Here is an 18,800-nt window from a genome sequence, read left to right as displayed (position 1 = left end):
CCTTCTCTGCCACCTGTCCCACACCCCTCCACTGGTGCTCCATCCTTGCCATTCCCAACATCTTTTCCTCCCGCCAGACTTATAAGCTCGTCCTCCACTCCACATTACTGTGTAATGTCATGGGCAGCGAGCGATATACAGGTTTATGTGCCTAAGCCTTTTGCACAGTGTTGTATATACTTTACTTTGACTTTGAAGTTTACAAAATCATGAGGGACATAGAGAGGGTAAATGCAATGCATACAGTTATTTTTCCAGAGTAAGTCAACTGGAGAACAGTGGCCCTTGGTGTAAGGTGTGAGGGGATGAATTGAAAAGGGGCTAGAGGGGCAACTTCTTCACCCAGACGGTGGCGGCAATATGGAACAAGCTGCCACAGCAGCAGGTTGAGGAAGATACATTAACGACACTTGGACAGATAAGTGAACAGGAGCATCTACGGAGAGGAATAAAGAGTTGTCATTTTCCACTGACAGGCTTCATCAGGACCTGATCAAAAGTTTTGATGAAGGGTCTCAGCCCAATTAGTTGACTGTTTATACCCTTCCATAGATGCTGCCTGACCTGCTGAGTTCCTCCTGCTCTTTGTGTGCATTGCTCGAGATTTCCAGCATCTGCAGAATCTCTTGAGTACATGAATAGGAGTGTTTTAGATGGATCTGGGCCAAATGGGATGAGATTAGATGTGTACCAGGGCTACAGTGGAGCATCTGGGCAGAATGTGACATGAAGGAAGCGTACGTTGGTCTTCTGCTGCTTAGCCCATCCACTTCAAGGTTTGACATGTTTTTTTTTATTCTTCACACCATTCTCTGTAAACTCTAGAGACTGTTGTGTGTAAAAATCCCAGGAGATCAACAGTTTCTGAGATACTCAAACCACCCCATCTGGCACCAACAATCATTCCACGGTCAAAGTCACTTAGATCACATTTCTTCCCCATTCTGATGATTGGTCTAAACTACAAGTGAACCTCTTGACCATGTCTGCATGCTTGTTGGCATTGAGTTGCTGCCACGTGATTGGCTGATTAGATGTTTGCATTAACGGGCAGGTGTACCTAATAAAGTGGCCACTGAGTGTATCCCTCCATAACTCACTCCAGGAGTGCTGTGTGGCTCCAGCATTCATCTGTTTTTTTTACTTTGAAACCATCAGGCCAGCTGTTTGTGCTCCAGAGATGCTGAGTGAGTTTCGATTGATGGCGAGAGAGAAGTGACAGGCTAAGGAGGAAGCAGAGGACGAAGCTGGTGACTAATGTCCTGGAGCCCTTCCTCAGTGCTGCTGAAATGTAGAACACTACAGCACAGGAACAGGCCCTTCAGCCCACAATGTTGTGCTGAACCAACTGAATCAGTAATCAAATAGCCAACTACTCTCTACTGCTTAAACTAATCTACCATTTTCCTCACGTGAAAGTGCCTATTTAAATGTCTCTTAAAGGGCTGTAGTGTATCTGCCATCACCACCCCAGACAGCACATTCCTGGAACCCACCCCTCTTTATGTAAAAAAATACTTGCCCCCTCATATCCCCTTTGAAATTATCCTCTCTCACCTTAAATACATGCCCTCTGGTCTTTTCGATTTCAACCCTGTGACAAAACCAAAGAGATGATTGCAGGCTTTGAGAAGGTGCAGACTGACCACGCCTCACTGCACAGTTCCTTCATGGAGAGAGTTAGGAGCACCGGATTTCTGTGAGCACATGTAACAGAGAGTTCACCTGGTCCCCAAACACCACCTCTTTGGTCACGAAAGCACAGCAGCGTCTCCACATCCTGAGGAGATTGAGACGTGAAGCTACGACCCCCATTCTAACCAATTTTTACAGGAGCAACATAGAGAGTGTCCTGACCGGCTGCATCATTGTCCGGTAGGTGAATTGCAAGACCCTAAAAAGGGCTACTGGAGAGGATCATTAGGGCTTCTCTTCCACCCATCGGAGATATTTACCAGGAGCACTGCATATGCAGGGCCCTTAGTATTGTCAGTGACCCCTCCCATCCGTCCAACAATCTCTTTGACCCCCCACCATCAGGCAGCCAATTAGGACAAGGACAGTTAGGATGGGAAACAGCTTCTTCCCCCAGGCTGTGAGACTACTGATCTCCCTGTCACCACCCAGGTCTCATCACGTTTGAAGCACCAGTGACATTATACAGTTTACTTTTTAACGTGTCACAAATGCACCCTATTATTTGTTAATTTGTTTGTGGTAATATTACTTAATGTGTTACGTGTGTGAGTTATATGTACTGCGTTGTGCACTTTGTTCCAGAGGAATGTTGTTTTGTTTGGAATGGGATAGGGACCATGTGAGGCAAGTTGGGATTATGTTCAGCACAGATATTGTGGCCCAGATGTTCTGTTCTCAGCCAAAGGAAGTTTTTTATTTGTCTCCTGGTGTTCCTTATTTATTGTATTCCTCTTTCCAGTGTGTCTGCCCCACCACAGCACCAACAGAGAAACTTGCTTGGGTGACACACCATACAGGACACCATACACAGACCTTGAAAGAGGTATTCAAATTGATAAAAGGCATGGATCAGGTAGATAGCCAGAGACTTTTCCCAGGGTTGAAGTGAGTAGTACAGGGGGTTATGGAGGAAAGTATGGGGGTGGGGCTGTCGGAGGTAGTTTCTTACCCCACACGTAGAACACGGAACATCACAGCACAGTACAAACCCTTCAGCTCATAATGTTATGCCAATATTTCAACCTGCTCCAAAATCAATCTAACCCTTTACAAAGTTCAAAGTAAATTTATTATCAAAGTACATGTGACAGTTGTGTCTGTCACCATATGGTACCCTGACATTCACTTGTTGATATATATGTACTTTGATTTGGATTCTCCCACATTTTCTGTCATCTATGTGCCAATCTAAGAGTTTCTTAAATGCCCCCTAATGTACCTATCTCTACCACCACCCTGGCAGTACATTCCATGCACCCACCACTCTCTGTGTAAGAACTACTACCTCTGACATCCCCCTTATGCTTTCCTCCAATCACCTTAAAATTATGCCCCCTTGTATTAGCCAGGTCCACCCTGGGAAAAAGCCTCTGCCTTTCCACTTGCCCTATACCTCCTATCATCTCGTACACCTCTACGAAGTTGCCTTTCGTTGTCCTTCGCACCGAAGGGAAAAGCCCCAGCTTGCTCAAACTCTCCTCAGAAGACATGCTCTCTCCAGTCCCAGAAGCAGCCCGGTAAATGAGGTGACCAGAACCAAGTGTGGTCTAACCAGGGTTTATAGAGCAGTGACATTGGTGGCTACATGGTAGGGAAGTGTAGGGGGGTGTCAGAGGCAGGGCTTTTGCACAGAATGTGATGGGTATCTGGAATGCTCTGCCAGGGGTGGCGGTGCAGGCAGATATTTCAGGGGTATTTCAGAGATAGGCCCAGAGGTGATAGGAAAATGGAGGGGTATGTGGGAGGGAAAGGTTAAACTGATCTCAGAGTAGGTTAAGATCATGGGGCTAAGGGCCTGTCCTGTGCTATACAATGCTGTGTTCAAGATCAGAATATCAGGTTCATTATCACTGACGTATGTCGAGAAACGTGTTGTTTTGCAAGAGCAGTATGTAGCAATACATATTATAAAAACTATAAATTACGGTTAGAAATATCATTAGTGAGGCAGTGTTCAAGGGTTCAGTGTGGTGGAGGGGAAGCGGCTGTTCTTGAATCTTTGAGATCTTCAGCCTCATCCTGATGGTTGCAATGAGAATAGGGCACGTCCTGTGTGGAAGGGTCCTGAATGATTGATGCTGCCTTTTTGAGGCATCACTTTTTGAAGGTGTCCTCGATGCTGGGGATACTAATGCCAATGATTGAGCTGCTTGAGTTTACAACTAAGAGTTTACAAGAGATGTTATGGATGCGATGGGAGGTGAGGGCCTTGATACAATAGCTATCACTAAAGAGATACTGCTTTAGGTGTGGGCCTGAAGGAGATAAGTCCCCTGGTCCTGATGGAATGCATCCCAGGGTACTGAAAGAAATGGCAGAAGTTATAGTAGAGACTTTGGTGATAATTTACCAAAATTCTCTGGACTCTGGGCAGGTCCCGGCGGATTGGACGATGGTGAATATCACGTCACTGTTCAAAAAAGGATGTAGGCAAAAGGCAGGTAACTATAGGCCAGTTACTTTAACATCTGTAGTTGGGAAAATGTTTGAAGTTATCATTAAAGAAGAAACAGCAAGGCATTTGTAAAGAAATGGATCCATCAGGCAGATGCAGACAAACTTACTGGAGTTCCTTGAGGATATAATGAGCACAGTGGATACAAGGGAACAGATAGAATTCCAGAATTACTTGGAATTCCAGAAGGCGTTCGATAAGGTACTGTATAAAAGACATCCTTAATATAAGGATGCATAGAGTTGGGGGTGATGTACTAGCATGGATAGAGGATTAGTTAACTAATAGAAAGCAGAGAGTTGGAATTACTCTGGGTGACAATCAGTGGTGACTGGTGTACCACAGGGGTCGGTGCTGGGCCTGCAACTGTTCACAATATACATTAACGATCTGGAAGAGGGGACCGAGTGTAGTGTATCTAAGTTGCTGATGATGCTAAATTGAGTAGAAAAGCAAATTATGCAGAAAATATGGAGGGTCAGCAGAGACATATAGATAGGTCATGTGAGTGGGCAAGGGTCTGGCAGATGGAGTACAATGATGGTCAATGCGAGGTCATCCACTTTGGAAGGAAAAATGGAAGAGCAGATTATTATTTAAATGGTATGAATTGCATTACGCTGCTGTGCAGAGGGACTTGGGATTGTTGGTTTGCAGGTGCAGCAGGCTATCAAGAAGGCAAATGGGATGTTGGCCTTCATTGCTAGAGGGACTGAATTCAAGAGCAGGGAGGTTATGCTGCAACTGTACAGGGTACTGGTGAGGCCGCACCTGGAGTACTGTGTGCAGTTCTGGTCTCCGTACTTGAGGAAGGATATACTGGCTTTGGAGGCGGTGCAGAGGAGGTTCACCAGGTTGATTCCAGGGATGAGAGGGTTAGACTGTGAGGAGAAATTGAGTCACCTGGGACTGTACTCGCTGGAATTCAGAAGAATGAGAGGAGATCTTATAGAAACGTATAAGATTATGAAAGGTATAGATAAGATAGAGGCAGGAAAGTTGTCTCCACTGGTAGGTGAGACTAGAACAAGGGGACATAGCCTCAGAATTCGGGGCCGTAAATTTAGGACAGAGATGAGGAGGAATTGCTTTTCCCAGAGAGTGGTGAATCTGTGGAATTCTCTGCCCAATGAAGCAGTGGAGGCTACCTCAGTAAATATATTTAAGACAAAGTTGGATAGATTTTTGCATAGTAGGGGAATTTAGGGTTATGGGGGAAAGGCAGGTAGGTGGAGATGAGTCCATGGCCAAATCAGCCAGGATCTTATTGAACGGCGGAGCAAGCTTGACAGGTCAGATGCCCTACTCCTGCCCTTATTTATTATGTTCTTACCGCTCTGCTGATCCTGTGCAGCGGCCCTTCCTTACCAGTAAGATGCTCTTTCGTGACATACCAAATCTCCACAAACTCTTTTGAAGATGTCCTCGATGGTGGGAAGGCTCATGCCTATGATTCTATGTTGTGTGTAGGTTTTTGGACAGAGCAGGGAGTGGTATAATGTGGCAGTCAGCTGTAGTTCTGTGAGAACTCATTCTTTTGCCTTTCCCTGGCAAGTGTCTACTTGGCAGGTTGCCCAGAAATTCCACCCCATAGCCACCTCACAGAAGCCTTTTGAATAATGATGACTCCATTTCTTGGCATCCAACTGCATATCCTGATCTGGGACATATAATCGGACATATTTGGAACTCATTAACTCCATCATTACTGTGTTCAGTATTATGTGTTTAAGGGTGTAACATGTTAATTGCACTCTTCAACAGTGCCTCCTCCTAAGTTAACCCCAAACTGCAACACAGCCCAACTCGACAACACAACAGCAATTACGCCCTAACTCATCAGAGCACTCTGCAGTGCTACCCAGCTGTCCTGTGGGAGGGGCAGTGTTGAGGGGAGTCACACTGTGGGAGGGGCAGTGTTGAGGGGGTTTCACACTGTGGGAGGGGCAGTGTTGAGGGGAGTCACACTGCGGGAGGGGCAGTGTTGAGGGGGTTTCACACTGTGGGAGGGGCAGTGTTGAGGGGAGTCACACTGTGGGAGGGGCAGTGTTGAGGGGAGTCACACTGTGGGAGGGGCAGTGTTGAGGGGGTTTCACACTGTGGGAGGGGCAGTGTTGAGGGGAGTCACACTGCGGGAGGGGCAGTGTTGAGGGGGTTTCACACTGTGGGAGGGGCAGTGTTGAGGGGAGTCACACTGTGGGAGGGGCAGTGTTGAGGGGAGTCACACTGTGGGAGGGGCAGTGTTGAAGGGAGTCACACTGCGGGAGGGGCAGTGCTGAGGGGAGTCACACTGTGGGAGGGGCAGTGTTGAGGGAGTTTCACACTGTGGGAGGGGCAGTGTTGAGGGGAGTCACACTGTGGGAGGGGCAGTGCTGAGAGTCACACTGTGGGAGGGGCAGTGCTGCGGGGAGTCACACTGTGGGAGGGGCAGTGTTGAGGGGGTTTCACACTGTGGGAGGGGCAGTGTTGAGGGGAGTCACTCTGTGGGAGGGGCAGTGTTGAGAAGAGTCACACTGTGGGAGGGGCAGTGCTGAGAGTCACACTGCGGGAGGGGCAGTGTTGAAGGGAGTCACACTGTGGGAGGGGCAGTGTTGAGGGGGTTTCACACTGTGGGAGGGGCAGTGTTGAGGGGAGTCACACTGGGAGGGGCAGTGTTGAGGGGGTTTCACACTGTGGGAGGGGCAGTGTTGAAGGGAGTCACACTGTGGGAGAGGCAGTGCTGAGGGAGTCACTCTGTGGGAGGGGCAGTGTTGAGGGGTTTCACACTGTGGGAGGGGCAGTGTTGAGGGAGTCACTCTGTGGGAGGGGCGGTGTTGAGGGGTTTTGCACTGTGGGAGGGGCGGTGTTGAAGGGAGTCACACTGCGGGGGGGCAGTGTTGAGGGGAGTCACACTGTGGGAGGGGCAGAGTTGAGGGGGTTTCACACTGTGGGAGGGGCAGTGTTGAGGGGAGTCACACTGTGGGAGGGGCAGTGTTGAAGGGAGTCACACTGCGGGAGGGGCAGTGTTGAGGGGGTTTCACACTGTGGGAGGGGCAGTGTTGAGGGGAGTCACACTGTGGGAGGGGCAGTGCTGAGAGTCACACTGTGGGAGGGGCAGTGCTGCGGGGAGTCACACTGTGGGAGGGGCAGTGTTGAGGGGGTTTCACACTGTGGGAGGGGCAGTGTTGAGGGGAGTCACTCTGTGGGAGGGGCAGTGTTGAGAAGAGTCACACTGTGGGAGGGGCAGTGCTGAGAGTCACACTGCGGGAGGGGCAGTGTTGAAGGGAGTCACACTGTGGGAGGGGCAGTGTTGAGGGGGTTTCACACTGTGGGAGGGGCAATGTTGAGGGGAGTCACACTGGGAGGGGCAGTGTTGAGGGGGTTTCACACTGTGGGAGGGGCAGTGTTGAAGGGAGTCACACTGTGGGAGGGGCAGTGCTGAGGGAGTCACTCTGTGGGAGGGGCAGTGTTGAGGGGTTTCACACTGTGGGAGGGGCAGTGTTGAGGGGAGTCACACTGTGGGAGGGGCAGTGTTGAGGGGAGTCACACTGTGGGAGGGGCAGTGTTGAGATCGTGACGCACTGTGGGAGGGGCAATGTTGAGGGGAGTCACACTGTGGGAGGGGCAGTGTTGAGGGGAGTCACACTGTGGGAGGGGCAGTGCTGAGATCGTGACACACTTTGCAGGGGCGGAACTGACCATTCTAATCAAGAGGCCTTGACCTGAAACATTAACTCTGTTTTATTTTTACTTACTCATTTTGATAAATTTCCACAGATGCTGCCTGACCTGCTGAGGTTCTGAGAATCATCTGTCCTGTCATTCTGTCCTGAAACCTGTTCCGCCTTACATTAAGATCACACCTGAATTAAATATAACATCGATTCCATAGACATGCAGCTTCACACTGGTTGTCAGGAATCCCTCCAACTCCAGCTGACGGAAAGTAGAGTGGGTAACGAGAGGACGGAGCATGGAGCATCAAACCGTCCAGCACAGGAACAGGCCCTTCAGTCCACAATATCGTGCTAAACCGATTAAATTAGTAATCAAATGGCCAACTAATCTCTCTGCCTACACAATGTCCATATCTGTCCATTTTCCTCACATTCATGAGCCTATCTGAACATGTATTAAATATCCCTAATGTATCTGCCTTTACCACCACCCCAGATAACACATTCCAGCCACCCACCACTCTCTGTGTAAAAAAACTTGCCCCTCACATCTCCTTTGAAATTACCCCCCTCTCACCTTAAATACATGCCCTCAGGGAAAAGATGCTGTCTGTTTACTCTATCTGTGCCTCTCATCATTTTATAACTCCCTATCAGATCTTCCCTCAGCTTCCGATGCTCCAGAGAAAACCATCCAAGTTTGTCCAAGCTCTCAGTATGACATCCTGGTGAACTCCTTCTGCATCCTCTCCAAAGCCTCAGCTTCCTTCCAATTGTGGCATGACCAGAACTGGGCCAGAGGGCACAGCCTCAGAATAGTGGGATTTATTTATTGCCACAGATGACCAAGGAGGCCAAGTCAATGGATACATTTAAAGCAGAGATTGATATGTTCTTGATTAGTAAGTAAGGGTATCAAAGATTAGGAGGAGAAAGCAGGAGAATGGGATTGAGAAGGATCATAGATCGGCCACGGTGGAATGCTGGACCAGACTCAATGGGCCGAATGGCCTGGTTTTGGTGGTTTTACTATCTAACAACAGTAAAAGCAAGCTCAGGACCAATGTTGAAAAGCTTTATAATTAAAGAAGGAGATGTGGGGAGGAGAGCAGAAGCAGGGGGTATTGTCCAATGAAATCTCTGTGCAAATTTGCCAAGCCAGCTCACTTTACTGTGGGAAGATGTACTGGGCCAAGTTTTTCAGTGTGTGATTTGACCCTGCAGTCGCTATGGCAACTGATCACAAGCGAGAGTGGGTGAAAAACTGTGGTACTTTCCATTGTCGAAGTCAGGGGAGGCTGGGTGGTTCCTGAGGAGTGAGTGGGAGTGGTACAGCGGGAAGACAGATGTTGAGGGGGCAAACCGTGGTAAGTGGATTAGTGTGGGCCAGCGCAGGGTTCTTGGATCCCAGCAAGAGAGCTTGTAATATTTTCATAATGGCAAGAGCAGAGGAATTTGAGAAAAACAAAAATTTGGGGAAGTGGGGTCTTTATACGGAAGGAACTAATAACCTGCAAACTGAACACAAGAAATTCTGAAGATGCTGGAGACCCAGAGTAACACAGAGAAAATGCTGGAGGAACTCAGCAGGTCAGGCAGCATCTGTGGAGAGGAATAAAGAGTCGACGTTTCAGGCCAAGACCCTTCACTGGGAAGGAGGAGGGGAGTGGAGGTGATGGGTTTATGATTTGCTGCTCCACTGTAAAGTATCTTTGTGGGATGCCTATCCTGTAGCAGTTGAAATGTTCTCTTCACCGGGAGTTCAGGAAGAACCTCTCTCCCTGCTCCCCCTCTGCTGCTCTCCAACTCTCCGACCACGTACTCACCCAGACTCGCCTATGAGCTTCCTCCTCTTCAGTCCACCTGTCACCTCCCACTTCCCCTCTCCCCACCTTCTCATTCTGCCTTCTTTCTCCCTTTTCAGTCCCGATGGGGGTCTCGGCCCGAAACGGCAGCACTTTGTTCCTCTCCAAAGATGCTGCCTGACCTGCTCAGTTCCTCCAGCATTTTGTGTGTATTAGTTTGAGTACTGATATCTTTTCAAATTAGGTGTTTGTCAGTGTTTATGCAATACTTTTCATTGATTCTATTTTATTTCTTTGTTCTACCATGAATGCCTGCAAGAAGATGAATCTCTGGGTGGTATTTGGTGAAATATTATGTACTTTGATAATAAAATTACTTTGAACTTTGATATAGTGACATCCTCTCTGTGAACACGTGGGTCTCTCCCCAGATGCTCCACTTTCTCAGGGATTCCATCTGAATAGATGCCAGCGTGAACATTGATTTCTCTAACTTACGGTAATTTCTCTCCCCCTTACCCCTTCTTTCTTTCAGCAATCTGGCCACCCCCCTCACCCTTTCTCTTCTCCCAGCTGCCCATCATTTCCCTCTGGTTCCCCTCCTCTCCTATCAGATTCCTTCTTCTTCAGCCCTTTACCTTTTCCACCTATCACCTCCAAGCTTTGTACTTCGTCCCCCATATCTGGACTGAGCTACCACCTGCCAGCTTGTACACCTTTCCCTTCACCCACCTTCTTACTCTCACTTCTTCCCCTGTCCTTTCCAGTCCCGATGGGAGCCTCGGCCCAGAACGTCAACATCTGCTGCCTGGCCTGCAGAGTTTCTCTAGCATTTTGTGTGTATAATTTATCTTAATCTTAATCTACCCATCACCTCCCAGCCTCTGTCACTATTCCCACTCTCCCTCCTCCATCTGCCTATCACCCTCCTCACCTGGATCCACCCTCCCAGCTCTTGCTTCACACCCTTTCCCCCACCTCTTCACACTGACTGTCTCTCCTCTATCTTTCAGTCCAGGTGAAGGGTCTCGACGCGAAATGTCGACTGTCCATTTTCCCCTCTGGGTTCCTCCACCAGTTTGTTTTTTTTTTGCTCTGGGTTTCAGCATCTGCAGAACCTCTTGTGTCTCCAACTGGTGGGGGGGGGGGGCCTCTTTCTTCTGATCTGGCTTCTCACTCAGAGAATGGCGAATGATTGGAGTCTCCAGACTCTCCACAGGTGGGGGGAACATTGCAAAGTCAGCAGATCTGGTTGTCTGACTGACGCTAGGAACGGGTGCTTATAAACATCAGCAGGTATTCAAAAGAAAAACATGTCTTCAAAAGAGATGTGAGAGAGTTGAGCGGCCATTATATCTGACAGATAATTAGAAGGTTTTACTGGTGTTGTGAGGGTAATTACAGAGTGGCTTGTTGGGGTTTGGCAAAACTTAAAAGGTTTAAGAAAAATTCTAGAATTGCAGGTTGTGGGCATCCAATCATGGTGCAAGAATGTGCGGTGACATTTGGTGGGCTGCCCCCAGCACATTCTTGGGTTGTGTGGGTTGTGAACATAAATGATGCACATATCTTTCGATGTAGACTCAGTGGCCACACTCTCTCCGTAATGCAAGTATCTAATCGACCTATCATGGCAGCAACTCAATGCACAGAAGCATGCAGACATGGTCAAGGAGTTCCATTGCTGATCAGAGCAAACATCAATATGGGGAAGAAATGTGATCTAAGTTATTTTGACCATGGAATGATAGCTGGTGCCAGATGGGGTGGTTTGAGTATCCCAGATTCTGCTGCTGTCCTGGAATTTTCATGCACGCCATCTCTAGAGTTTACAGAGAATGGTGCGAAAAATCATCCAGTGAGGGGCAGTTCTGTGGGTGAAGACGCCTTGTTAATGGGAGAGGTCAGAGGAGAATGGCCAGACTGGTTCAAGCTGACAGGAAGGTGACAGTAACTCAAATAGCCTCACGTTACAACAGTGGCGTGCAGGAGAGCATCTGTGAACACAGAACACGTTCAACCTGGACGTGAATGGGCTACTAATGGAATGGAAGACCATGAACGTACAGTGGTACACTCTGTGGCCACCTTATTAGGAGCTCGAGGTAACTAACGAAGTGGCCACTAAGTGAGTAATAAACCTGAATCTCTGCTCAATGGTACTGGAGCCTCAGCAATGAAGATGTATTGTGATTCCTGATGGACTGGTGTTAATGAGGAGTTCTAGAAAGGTTAGCTAGATGTACTTTATTTGGAGGTACTGTGCGGAACAGGCCCGTCCGGCTCAACGAGCTGCACCACCGAGCAACCCGCCTGTTTAACCCTTTCATAATCACAGGAAGCCTTACAAAGACCAATGAACATGCTAACCAGTACAGCTTTGGACTGTGGGAGGGAAACAGGAGGACCCGGAGGAAACACGGGCGCACACAGGAAGAATTTGCAAACTGTTTTTTACAGGGGATGCCGGAATTGAAGTGCCCTGGCATTAATCTCGTGCTAACTGCTAGGCTACCATGGGGGTGGGGGCCCCAAATTCAATTGATAAATCACCTGGTCTGGTTAGGATGCATCTGGGGTTGTTGAGGGAATTAAAGGAGGGAACTATATGGGCTCCCACCATCATCTTCCAGACATCGGGCTGGTGCCTGAAGACTAGGAGACTCTGATTGTTGCACATTTATTCAAACAAGGGTGTGGTAATTACAAATGAGTCAGTTTAACCTCAGAAATGGGAAAGTTTCTAGAAATGATCAGTAGGAACAGAATTAGAAGAAATTTGGAACGTGGATTGATTGGTGAAAGCCAGTGTGGATTAGCTAAAGGGGGGTGCATTTGTTACATGAGAGAGTTTTGATAAATTTACTTTGCAAGTGAAGTAAGGGAAATGTGGTTCATATTATAGAAGACAGAACAGCACAGCACAGCCCAGGCCCTTCAGCCCACAAGGTTGTGTTGACTTAACCTACTCCAAGATCAATCTCCCACAAAGACCTCCATTTTTCTATCATCCATGTGCCAACTTAAGATTCTCTTAAATTTCTCAAATGTATGTGCCTCTCCCATCAGCCCCGGCGCCTCTCCCATCAGCCCCGGCGCCTCTCCCATCAGCCCCGGCACCTCTGCCATCCCCCCTGGCAGTCGGTGCACTCTGTAGTATATTTTATTTTATTTATTTAGAGATACAGCATGGAAGACCCCTTCCAGCCCAGCAACCCACCCATTTAACCCCAGCCTAATCACCAGACAATTTACAGTGACCAGTTAACCTGCTAAGCGGTACACCTTTGGACTGTGGGAGGAGAGCAGAGCACCTGGAGGAAACTCAGGTGCTTACAGGGAGGAATGTTCCAGAGTCCGGAGTTCAATTCTGGTGTCATTCCATGAGGACTCTCTGTAATCCTCCCATGGAATGCCTGAGTACTCCAGTCTCCTCCCACAGTCTGAAGATGTACTGGGTGGGTTAGCTGGTCATTGTAACTGTCCTGTGATTGGGTTAGGGTTAATTGGGGTTGCAGGGGCAAAGAGGCTTGGAGACTCCACACCATATCACTAAAAAACCAAAATCCTTACTGACAGCACCGGAACTGAACTCCAAACTCCGCAATGCCCTGAACAGTAATGGTATCACACTAACTACAACTCTGACGCCTATAATTCCCAAAATAAAGAGACTTCCGAAAGGCAGTTGATAAAATGCCACCTAAGAGTCACATTAGGCGAGTAACACATTATTCTGCATTCACTTATTGTCTTCCCTTTCTTATTTTTCAATTTTATTTATAGACGCAGCACAGTAACAGGCCCTTTTCCAGCTCAACCAGCCCACACCACGCAATTACACCCATGTGGTGAATTACCCGCTAGCCAGTATGTCTCTGGGATTTGGGAGGAAACCCGAGCACCCGGAGGAAACCCACGTGGTCGTAGGGAGAACGTACAAACTCCTTACAGACAGTGGCAGGAATCTGCCATTCATTGACAGCATTATATTGAGGCAGTGCATATATAAAACCAAACAAAACAACATTCCTCCGGACCATGGTACACCCACAAAACACAAATCACACAGCATGTAAAACAAAATATTATCACAAGAAAGTTAGTAAAATGTATTTCAAAATGCAAGTGAAGTGCCCAGCACAGGAAATCAGTAAACATCTCACTGTCCTACTGCAAGACCTCGATGGCGGCAGGGTATTCGTTAGTCTCACACCCTGAGGGAAGAAGCTGTTCCCCAGTCTGACAGTCCCAGTCCTGATGCTTCCTGACGGTGGTAGGTCAAAGAGTGTGGGATGAGTGGAAGGAATCCTCAACAACACTTCAGGCTTTTTGTCTACAACGCTCCCGGTAAACGGCACAAATAGAGGGGAGGGAAAGTCCAGTAATCCTTGCTGTGATTTGGATAAGGAATTACAATTTAGTTTCCTTTGTACGTCCTCAATGTACTGTTGTGATGAAATCAGAATCAGGTTTATTATCAACGGCATGTGACGTGAATGGCACGCAAAACAATTTTTTACCACTGTACCTTGCCTCAGAATAGAGGGACGTCCATTTAGAACAGAGATGAGGACCAGAGGGCACAGCCTCAGAATAGAGGGACGTCCATTTAGAACAGAGATGAGGAGGAATTTCTTTAGCCAGAAGTTTCTTTATTGTGTACAGTTCTGGTCACCAAATTATAGGAAAGATATCAACAAAATAGAGAGAGTACAGAGAAGATTTACTAGAATGTTACCTGGGTTTCAGCACCTAAGTTACAGGGAAAGGCTGAACAAGTTAGGTCTTTATTCTTTGGAGCATAGAAGGTTGAGGGGGGACTTGATAGAGGTATTTAAAATTATGAGGGGGATAGATCAAGTTGACATGGATAGGCTTTTTCCATTGAGAGTAGGGGAGATTCAAACAAAAGGACATGATTTGAGAGTTAGGGGGCAAAAGTTTAAGGGTAACATGAGGGGGAATTTCTTTACTCAGAGAGTGGTAGCTCTGTGGAATGAGCTTCCAGTAGAAGTAGTAGAAACAGGTTTGGTATTGTCATTTAAAGTAAAATTGGATAGGTATATGGACAGGAAAGGAATGGCGGGTTATGGGCTGAGTGCGGGCCAGTGGGACTAGGTGGGAGTAAGCGTTCGGCACAGACTAGAAGGGCCGAGATGGCCTGTTTCCGTGCTGTAATTGTTATATGGTTATAGAGGGTGGTGAATCTGTGGAATTCACTGCCACAGAAGGCTATGGAGGCCATCATTAGGTATGGACAATGGGACAACATCCCAGGCACCATTAATCTTCAGGCCATGCCACTCAGGGACTTGTGCTAAGATTATTTTTTATCATTATTATTATTTTGAAAAGTGTGTGCTATCATTACTGTATGTACTGTGTGTGACTGCCGGTACGGTGTTTTGCATCTTGGCCCTGGAAAAGTGGTGCTTCATTTAACTGTATACACGTGTGCAGTTGAATGACAATTAAACTTGAGCTTGAATTTGCAAGGGTGTCAAAAGTTAGGAGGTGACAGCAGGAGAATGGGATTGAGAGAGATAATAAATCATGATAGAATGACAGAGCAGACTCAAGAACCTAATTCTACTCCTAATGCCTTATGGTCTCGTGCGACAATAATAAACCAATTTACCAACTTGACAATGGGTAACAGGTGATAGACATTACTGAGAAATGAGAGAGACACGGAGGGTCAGATTAATTCAGGGGGCTCAGAGGAGTTCAGGAAAAGAGGGATCTGTGGGCTTTTAAGGGTAGTTCATTAAAATTGGTTGGACAGTTTGGGGAAGTATTGTAGTTTGAAATCCCATTCAATTCAAGACTTTGGAAATTCAGACCCCAGACAGTTCAGATTGGCAACAACATCTCCTTGATGAGCCCCAGCAGCACAAGTACACCACAAGGCTGGGTGCTTAGCCCCCTGCTCTGCTCCGACTGTGATAACAAGTCAGCATATAGGAGGGAGATTGAAAATCTGGCTGAGTGGTAAAGCAACAACCTCTCAGTCAATGTCAGCAAGACGAAGGAGCTGATTATTGGCTTCAGGAGAGGGAAACCAGAGTTCCACGAGGTAGTCAGAGGTTCAGCAACTTTAAATTTTCCATGTTATTATTTCAGAGGATCTAACCTAGGCCCAGCACGTAAGTGCAATTATGAAGAAAGCACAGCAACTTCTATTTTCTAAGGAGTTTGCGAGAATTTGTCATGTCATCCACGACAGTGGAGGTCATGGATGGACATATCAAAATGGGATCTGTCCCTATGGATATGGGACTGCCCCTACACCTCCTCCCTCACTGCCACTCAGGGCCCCAAACAGTCTTTCCATATGAGGCAACACTTCACCGGTGAGTCTGTTGGAGCCGTATACAGTGTTCAGTGCTCCCGGTGTGGCCTCTTGTACATCAGTGAGACCCGATGTAGATTTGGAGACCACTTCACCGAGCACCTATGCTCCGTCCGCCAGAACAAGTGGAACCTCCCAATGCCCACTCATCTTAATTCCACTTGCCGTTCCCATTCCGATACGTTCACCCATGGCCTCCTCCACTGTTGGGATGAGGCCACAGCTAGGCTGAAGGAGCAGACCTCATATTCTGTTTGGGAAGCCTCCAGTCTGATGGCATGAACACCGATTCCTCAAACTTCCAGTAATGCCTCTATCCCCCACCCCCCTTCACCATTTCCCATCCCCTCGTCCCTCTCTCCTGTCATCTCCTTGACCCCATCACCTCCCTCTGGTGCTCCTCCCCCCCTTTTTGCTTTCTTCCATGGCCTTCTATCTCTTTCACCAATCTGCTTTGCAGCCCTTTGCTTCATCCCTCCCCCTCCAAGATTCAGCTGTCCCCTGGTGTTTTTCTCTCTCTCCTCCCCCCAACTTTCAAACCTACTCCTCAGCATTTTTTCTCCAGTCCTGCCGAAGGGTTTCGTCCTGAAACTTTGACTGTGCTATTTTCCATAGATGCTGCCCGGCCTGCTGAGTTCCTCCGGCATTTTGTGGGAGGTGTAGGAACAGTTTGGCTGATGGGATACCTTCTCTCAGCTCACTTTTCCCAACATTTTAATGTTTCCTCGACCTTTGGATTCATTTCCAAGGACTCTTCATCGCCTGTTCTCGATATGTGCTGCTTATTTATTTAGTATTTATTATTTTTCTTTTTGTATTTGGAGTTTGTTGCCTTTTGCACGCTGAATGAACAAGTGGTCTTCCATTGATTCTATTATAGACTTATCGGGAATGCCTGCAAGAAAATCGATCTCAGGGTTCTGTACGTACTTGGTTGATAAATTTACTTTGAACTCTTCAAACCACCACTGAACAACAGTGTCCAGTCCGTAAGGAGAGGCCGCTACCCAGGATAGAAAAAGCTGCAGAACGTTGCAATGTCGGCCAGCTCCATCACGGGCACTGGCCTCTCCAGCGTCAAGGACACGTTGAAAAATCGGTGCCTCGGGAAGGCAGCATCAACCTATCACCCAGGACATGCCCTCTTCTCAGTGTTACCATCAGGGAGGAGGTACAGGGGCCCGAAGAATCACAATGAACTTCTCAGCAGCAGTTTCTTCCTGCACGCCGCCTGATTTCTGAATGCACAATAAACCGATGAACCCTACCTCATTACTTCCTACTATGATTTATTATTTTATTATTATGTGCTTCAGTGCACTCCTGCCGCAGAGCAGCACTTTTCACAAAATGTTGAACCTGATTCTGGCCGCCACCCTTTTGGAAATGGTGCAGAAGAAATTTACCTTGGACAGAGGAGTATGTGAGGGAGATTTGAGAACTATTTAAAATATTTAAAAGGGTATGAACACAGAGAGAGAGAGAGAGAGAGAGACAGACAGACAGACAGACAGAGAGGGAAGGGGGAAGAGAGAGTGAGAGGGGGGAGAGAGAAGGGGAAGAGAGAGGGGTAGAAAGAGAGAAGAAAGAGAAAGACTGGCAGAAAGAGAGAGAGAGCAGCCATTTAGGTTTTGTTTGACAAATCCCAAAGCAAGCATAAATCAAATCCTAGGGTAGCAGGAAATATTTTAACTTTACCTCTTGGTTTTGTCTGACTGAAGTAATTGCTCTGTGTTCCAGCTCTTCTGAAAACCTACTGGAATCTCAGCGACCAGCAATCCCAATGACATTGAGTGCAGACAGAGAGAGTCCCACCTTGCCACAAGTAATCTTGCTTCCCAACCCCGCCCCGCTCAAATAATTTGTGACTTCTTTGTGCAACAAGTGAGATTTGCATTTCTTAATCCTGCCTTTTATCTTACATCAGTGCCCAGATCCAGGAAGCTGTTGTAGTTCCTGGTTTTAAATTTGTATTGTGACCAGAACAGGAATCAGGTTTAATATCAGCAGCATATGTCGTGAAATTCATTGTTTTGTGGCAGCAGTACATTGCCGGGAATGCTTTACATCTCTTCAACCTAAAATTCATAAACCTGCATGTCCAGGCAGACCCATTGTCTCTGCTCGCTCCTGCCCCACTGAACTCATTTCTGCCTATCTCGACTCTGTTTTATCTCCCCTTGTTCAATCCCTTCCCACCTATGACCGTGATACTTCCCATGCTTTACATCTCTTCATTCCCAGCTCTCTACTTCATCCCTCCCCCCTACTTCTTATCGCTCCTCGACCATCCCATGTTACTTCACTCCTGATGAAGGGTTTTGGCCCGATACGTCGTCACTACCTCCTCCCATAGATGCTGTCTGGCCTGCTGAGTTCTGCCAGCATTTTGTGTTTTTATTTATTTCCAGCATCTGCAGATCCACTCGTGTGCATTTTGTGTGTGTGTTGCTTGAGACAACACCAAAACTGGAGATGTGGTGGACAGCGAGGAAGACGATCAAAGCTTGCAGGGGGATCTGCACTACTGTCAGGGTGCAGGTGGATCAGACGAGGCAGATTAATGGTTTGGCATGGATTAGTTGGGCCAAAGGGCCTGTTTCAGTGCTCGGATGCTCTCTTACTCTGTGACTTACTGTACATGTGTTTGTGCTTGCATAGTTCTCCAGATTTCCAGTGCAGAGCATTTTGTTCAGTTGTATCAGAGCCTGGCATGGAAACTCCAGTGCAAGAGGCTGCAGAGGGCTGAAGTCCCAGCCAGCTCCATCATGGGCACAGCCCTCTCCCATCATCAAGGACATGCCTCAAGAAGGTGCCACTGAAGAGGGTGG

The 18,800-nt window shown here is 47.5% G+C and overlaps 1 protein-coding gene across 1 annotated transcript in view; it reads right to left on the bottom strand.

The window, feature by feature from the left end:
* LOC140725789 (phospholipase D1-like) overlaps positions 1–17,812 on the bottom strand; it is a 228,636-nt gene extending 210,824 nt beyond the window's left edge. The window contains exon 1 of the mRNA XM_073041705.1: positions 17,668–17,812. The gene's annotated coding sequence lies outside the window, so the exon portion shown is untranslated. The remainder of the gene's footprint in view (positions 1–17,667) is intronic.
* Between the last annotated feature and the right edge of the window lie 988 nt (positions 17,813–18,800).

The sequence above is a fragment of the Hemitrygon akajei genome, chromosome 3, assembly GCF_048418815.1.
Source record: "Hemitrygon akajei chromosome 3, sHemAka1.3, whole genome shotgun sequence".
NCBI classification, from domain to species: Eukaryota; Metazoa; Chordata; class Chondrichthyes; order Myliobatiformes; family Dasyatidae; genus Hemitrygon; species Hemitrygon akajei.
This window is presented reverse-complemented; position numbering and strand designations above follow the sequence as displayed.